The sequence below is a fragment of the Dipodomys ordii genome, unplaced genomic scaffold, assembly GCF_000151885.1.
Source record: "Dipodomys ordii isolate 6190 unplaced genomic scaffold, Dord_2.0 Scaffold197, whole genome shotgun sequence".
Classification (NCBI taxonomy): Eukaryota; Metazoa; Chordata; class Mammalia; order Rodentia; family Heteromyidae; genus Dipodomys; species Dipodomys ordii.
Window position 1 is genome coordinate 1,721,560 of NW_012267413.1, and position 6,538 is coordinate 1,728,097.

Genomic DNA, 6,538 nt, shown 5'->3' on the forward strand with positions numbered 1-6,538 from the left:
GGCTTTTTTCCCAGGGCTAGCCACAGCTCCATTTCCATGTTTGTTTGTTTGTTTTGCTGTTAATTGGAAATAAGAGTCTCATGGACTTTTCTGTCCTCCTTGGCTTTGAACCACGATCCTCAGATGTCAGCCTCCTGACTAGGTAGGATTATAGGAATGTGCCACCAGTGACAGGCTGGATTTTTTTTATTTCTCAAGAATAACAACTGTCTAAAGATGAAAAAGAGAAATACTATATTTCATATATATCATAATTCCTCAAAATAATTCTTAAATCATTTTAACCTCCTATAAACTTCAAAAACAAGGCCAACTTCTATTAGTTTATTTTACACTAGCCTTTTTCATGTGCATTGACTTATGCTGCCATCAAATATATGTTGGTTTGTTCTGACGTTGTATTGAGGGGACTACTTTTTAGCTACTCCTGACACAGCATTGACTGCTGGAGTGGAAATGGTTTCTGAGGCAGATGCCTAAGATTGACAAATGAACCAAAAATAAGTAGCCTTGACCAAGCTTTCAACAACCTAGAAGAGCCACCAAGTGTAGCTACCATATCTGGAATATTTATTTTCAAAGACATACTTAATATTTTTCAGACATACATGACACCATCCCATCCAAATAGCCTTTCTTAAAACACTGTTGTACAACATGGAGTCTGGGAAATACTAGATCCATAAAATGCTTTGGGAGGAGAAAAATAAAATTTGTGAACAAATCAGTTTTTGAAACTGTTTTCTGGCAATTAGATTTTTTTAAATAGTGATTTTAATGGAGACTCAAGGCATTAGCAAAATCTTATTTCCAATTATGATAAGAACAGCAAGAGAGATTACTGTACCCCGTGCATGATACAGAGGAAAGACTGATCCAGGGTCAACAAACATTAAGGGGGAATTGCTCCTTGTAGCCTTTCACCCAGAGGAAGTGACTGGGACATAAATTCCATCCTTATTTGCTACAAAAGTCACAATTTTCCCCTGGGAGCCAGACAGAAAGGTCAGGACTCTCAAAGCTCTTAGCCCATGAGTTCTTCCTTTCTGGCATTTTACTATGATTTTCTATCTTTTCACCTGTACTTGCTACCTGCCCCTCCAACCTAAAATGTCAGCTCCAAATGAAGAGGAGGAGGAAGGAAGAAGGAAAAGGAAAGAGGAAGGAGGAGGAAAAAGGAAGGAGGAGGAGGAAGAGGAAGAAGATCTGTGACCCTCAAAGGAGAGGATTTCTGAGAATATCCAGAAAAACAGTTGGTGCACACTCCAAGAATTCTATGTATGCTTTTACTTCGAGGTCTTTGATCCACTTAGAGTTGATTCTGGTGCAGGGTAAGACCTCGAAGTAAAAGCAGACATCCTGAAAACATTACAGGAAGGAATAGGAGAAATTAGGTTCTTTGGTACAGGCCCAAGGTTTTTAATAAGTTTTTTATTGTGAAAATACTGTATAGAGGGGTTACAATCACATGAGCAAGGTAATGAGTACATTTCTTATCAAGCATTGTTGCCTCCTCCTTTGTTTTCCCCTACCATCCCTTCCCTCCCATCTCCACAGCTACACCCTCCCCCCACCTAAATTGCAAAGTTTGTTTTTTGACATAGTATCTTGTACATCTCATTGTTGCAATGGGTCAACCTGTATCTCTATTGAAACAACTTGTTTTTTCCCCTCCCCTCCCCAAATTATACCAACATCAAATACAGTGAAAACAGGGGTTATACTATGGGGGAGGGACATACAAAGCAATAAAAAATCACGTGGTACCTTATAAATACGTTAGAAACAATAGCAAGAAAGAAAAAACCACTTGTATCCTTATCTTGGAGTTCATTTCGCTTAACATCACCTTATCTGATCTGGAAATTTTCTTAATAAAGACCCAGAAACTCAACAAATCAAAGAAAGGTTGGACAAATGGATTGCATGAAACCACAGATCTTCTGCATGGCAAAGGACATAGCTAGCAAGATCAATAGAAAGCCCACAGATTGGGAGAAGGTCTTCACTAGCCATACAACGGACAAGGGCCTCATATCTAAAATATACTTAGAACCCAAAAAATTAAGTTACCCAAAAGCAAATTCTCAAAGAAACAACTGCCCCATTAATAAGTGGGCTAAAGACTTAAAGAGAGACTTCTCTGAAGAGGAAATAAGAATGACCAATAGACACATGAAGAAATGCTTAACCTCTCTAGCCATAAAAGAAATGTAAATCAAAACAACATTGAGATTCCACCTCATCCCAGTTATAATCAAGAAATCTAATAACAACAGATGCTGGAGGGGATATGGCCAAAAGGGAACCCTACTGCATTGTTGGTGGGAGTATAAACTTGTTCAGCCACTCTGGAAATCAGTATGGAGGTTCCTCAAAAGACTCCACATATAACTCTCCTATGACCCAGCAATCCCACTTCTGGGCATTTACCCAAATGATCACAAACAAGACCACACTAAAACTATCAGCACGACTATGTTTATCGGTGCAGCATTATTTATCATAGCTAAGATATGGAACCAACCCAGATGCCCCTCAGTAGATGAGTGGATCAAGAAAATGTGGTATATATAGAATTCTATGCTTCCATCAGAAAGAACAACACCACCCAATTTGTTAGGAAATGGAAAGACTTGGAAAAAATCGTATTAAGTGAAGTTACCCAGTCCCAAAGAAATTTAGGTCCCATGGTTTCCCTTATTTGGAATAATTAGCATCCATATAAGATAATCTTATCAGATGAGCTGAAAAGCTCAAAAACCATGTACAAATGACCATATAAGTTGATGCTAAGAGAAATGAACCCCAAGATATGGACACAAGAGGTCTGTCTTTATTGTTACTGTTTTAAATGTACCATGTGATTTTATTTTTGTTGTTGTTGTTGTTGTTTCCCCTATGGCATATCCCCTGTTGTCACTATACTCAATTTTGATACCTTGGATCTTGTATATACCTATGTCTAATCTGGGGAAAGGAAGGAGAATAGCAAAATGCTGAAACAAGGACACAGGATGACCCATTGCAATGAAGATACCTACTGGACAGTATATTGGAAATGAACTTTCTAACTTCGGGCATCAAAAGGGGAAGGGGGTAGGAGTTTGGGAGGTGGGAGAGGGAAGGGATAGTGGGACAACAACAAGAAAGGGAAGGGGTAACAATGATTGACAAGTAATGTACTCATTGCCTTGCTCACATAACTGTAACCCCTCTGTACAACATCTTAACAATAAAATTTAAAAAATTTAAAAAGAATTCTATGTAGACTGTATCCACTTTGCTCTGCAGTTCCCCTCCAAGCCCAGTTAACTTGCAATCATGAGGTCACTCTGTCTCACTAGATCTCATGAGATCATTCAAAGCAGGTCATGGTATGGCATCACATGGGGGTGCAGGCAACTTCCAATTTCTCTACACGTGTGCATCTCTATATTCTGAACAACTTGTTGATCTTGCTTCAACCAGGATGCTTCCCTGAGCCAGTCCATGTAAACTGGGCTTGCAGGATCAATGGTCCTTAGCTCTCAGATAGGAGAGAGCCAAGCATGATGAATCCCTGAGGAAGGCCAGCATTGCTCCTAGAAAGGGGACAGATTTCCCACCTGAAGTGGAGTTTGCAGATGTCACTCATTTTCATCTTCCTTTTGAACAGTTTCCTTGAAAACAAAGCATCTCACTCCAAAAGCCAATGTGATGACTAGATAATGAAGGTAAGAAGAATCAAGATGGCGCCTGTGATATGTGTGCACTGTGTATGCATAGCTTTTGCATTTGTTCTGCAAACTTTCTATGACATAGATTCTTCTGTTGTTCCCATTTTACAGAAGAGGAAAGAGAGCTTTAAGACCTATTAAGTCACACTATAGCAACACAACACAACCATCACAGAGCGCCCCAGACTTCATTCTGTTGTCCTGCACTTCCAAACACATATGCAGGGATGGAGGAGATGGTAGCCACATGAAAAATATTTTATTACATTTACTCCGCTCAACTCAGACTCATGTCCCATAGGTCCAAATAGATTTCTTAAAACTGCATTTGCCATTCCAGACTCTTTAATCCATTACTTAATGCATTACTCAGATCCTGGTACTGGGGAGGGATGGCAGGAAGTCAAAGTCGGTTATACATGGATGAAAATTGTAATAATCTTCCAAACACCTGCACCTGGGAAGAAAGAGCTATACTTGGGGAAAATACGAGTGTCTAATTTGTCATTATCATTTGTCATTTAAAAGGCTTCTTGTAGATGTTTGTTTCAAAGTATATAGTATCTTTGTGTTGGTGATCAAATTTTAAATAATCATCTTCTAATTAGAGTAACCTCTAATCAAAAGTGAGTCATTGACCTTTCCCTCGGTGTTTTATTTCAGCAAGCCAGAATAAACACACGAAATTGTTACTATGGAGACCAAAGGTATTGAGAGGATCCAGGCTCTCATTAAAAAAAAAATTGACACACAGCAGGAAAAAAAATGATGAATGTTGTATAGTTATTTTAGGGAAAGTCATGTCCCAAATGTTGAGGTTATGTCAGCCACCCTTTTTCCTCCAGGAAAAAAAAAAGTAGTTTCCAATGCAAATGGTTTGAATTAATGCCATGGATATTTATAACAACAGTCTGGTTAGGGAACTTATTTGTTATTCGTCAAGTAAATGTCCCTGAGGGTTAAAGGAGCCCAAAGAAAATATTTTAAAAATAATAAATGAAATGTCTTTTGGGGTGGGAAGTAGCTATACTCATATTCAGCACCATGACTGCTTGAGTTGAGTCCTTAAAGCCCAAGACCATTAGAACCGGGTAATTCCCCAGTGTCTTTGGAAGAATTCCACAGGCCACGTGTGTCCCAGCCATTTAGGCCCACAGGACAGCCAGATTTCTGAAGCTGACACCCCTAATAGTAAATAAGAAAAATCATGAGTGGCCCAATACTCAGATCTGAAATGGGTAAGGCACTGGCAGTCTCTTTTTAAAGTATCTCTTGGTTTGGAGAGAAAAAGTAGAGAGAGAAGAGGTTTTACTTTTTAACTAGATGATTGGGAAATTCCATTTTAATTTTTTAAAATATCTGTAATGAAGAAATACTGGCTTGGTACATACATGCCATGCACAGAATCACTAGCCAGATTTTTCTTGGTTCAGTGGGACTCTGCAGAGGACATCTGAGTTTCTGGATACACAGTAGTGTCCAGAGCTGGGTAAAATGCATCACAATGCTTCCAAAAAATATCCTGTGTGAACAGGGACTGGCATCAGGTTCACCCAGGTACCTGGTCACCATCTAAGAGTCTAGCTTCATTTTAAATGTTGATAACTTTTTGTTCAGGTGTAGTAGTTTTCTTGAACTCATTTTTATCTACATTTTCCTTTAGCTAGTGTGAAATGTTGTATTAAAATGATGCTCCATTATTGCATTTTTGACAACTTCTGAAACTTTGTATGGAAGGAAGTGCCTCTCAGCTTACTGCCTCACCTCCTACTCTGGGAGTAGTTCAGAAAAAGACAGTACATAGATTCAGCTCAAATATAGCCACTATCAGGAGGGCCGTCCCTCCAGGTAGCTGCTTTTGCTGACAGAACTTCCCACTCCCTCAATAAATCAGTCCAAGCACAACCTTTCACCTAGAAGCTAAACCCCAAAATGACTGGCAAGATTGGAGAGATGGTTTTGGACTCCTGCTTTCCAGCTAGTCTGTTACTTTGCTAGCCAAATCTTCAAGCCTCACTTTACCTCTGTCTTAACTGCTGATAATAAAGGAGCTTGTAGCCAGGTGTTGGTGGCTAATGCCTATAATCCTAGCTATTCAGGGGCCTGAGATCTGAGAATCTACATGCAGAGAAGTCAGCCCAGGCTGACAAATCTTTTTTTTTAATTTTTTGTTTTTGGGTCCAGTTGTGGGGCCTGAACTCTGGGCCTGGGTGCTGTCCCTCAGCTCTTCAGCTCAAGGCTAGTGCTCTACCACTTGAGCCACAGCATCACTTCTGGCTTTTTTCTTTTTGTTTATATGGTGCTGAGGAATTGAACCCAGGGCCTCATGCATGCAAGGCAAGCACTCTACCACTGAGCCACCTTCCCAGCTCCAAGGCTGACAAATCTTAGAGACAAAGAGCCAAAACTGTAGGCATGGATCAAGTGGTATAGTACCAGCTCTGAAAAAGAGAGTGCAGGGAGAGGGAAAAGGAGGGAAGGGAAAGGAAGAAAGTGAAGGAGCTCTTCTCTGGAGCCTGCTGGGTGTGGGGAGAGGGGTGGGGCAGGTGGTGGGGGATGGACTCAGTGGAGTAATCAGGTCCATGACGGACAGGCACAGAACCCTTGATCAGTCAGTCATTACTATGGTTGTCCACATCTTGGTTCCTCATCCCTTAGAATCTGTTTCTCATCTGTAAAAGGGAGATGTAACAGCATGAGCTCTTAAAGTTGCTATAGAGATTAAGTGAGTTACAGTAAGTGCCCAGAGTAATCTATCATCATCATGACTGTAACTACAACTGTGATTCAGTGCCAGCTTATTCTCCTTGCTTCCCTTC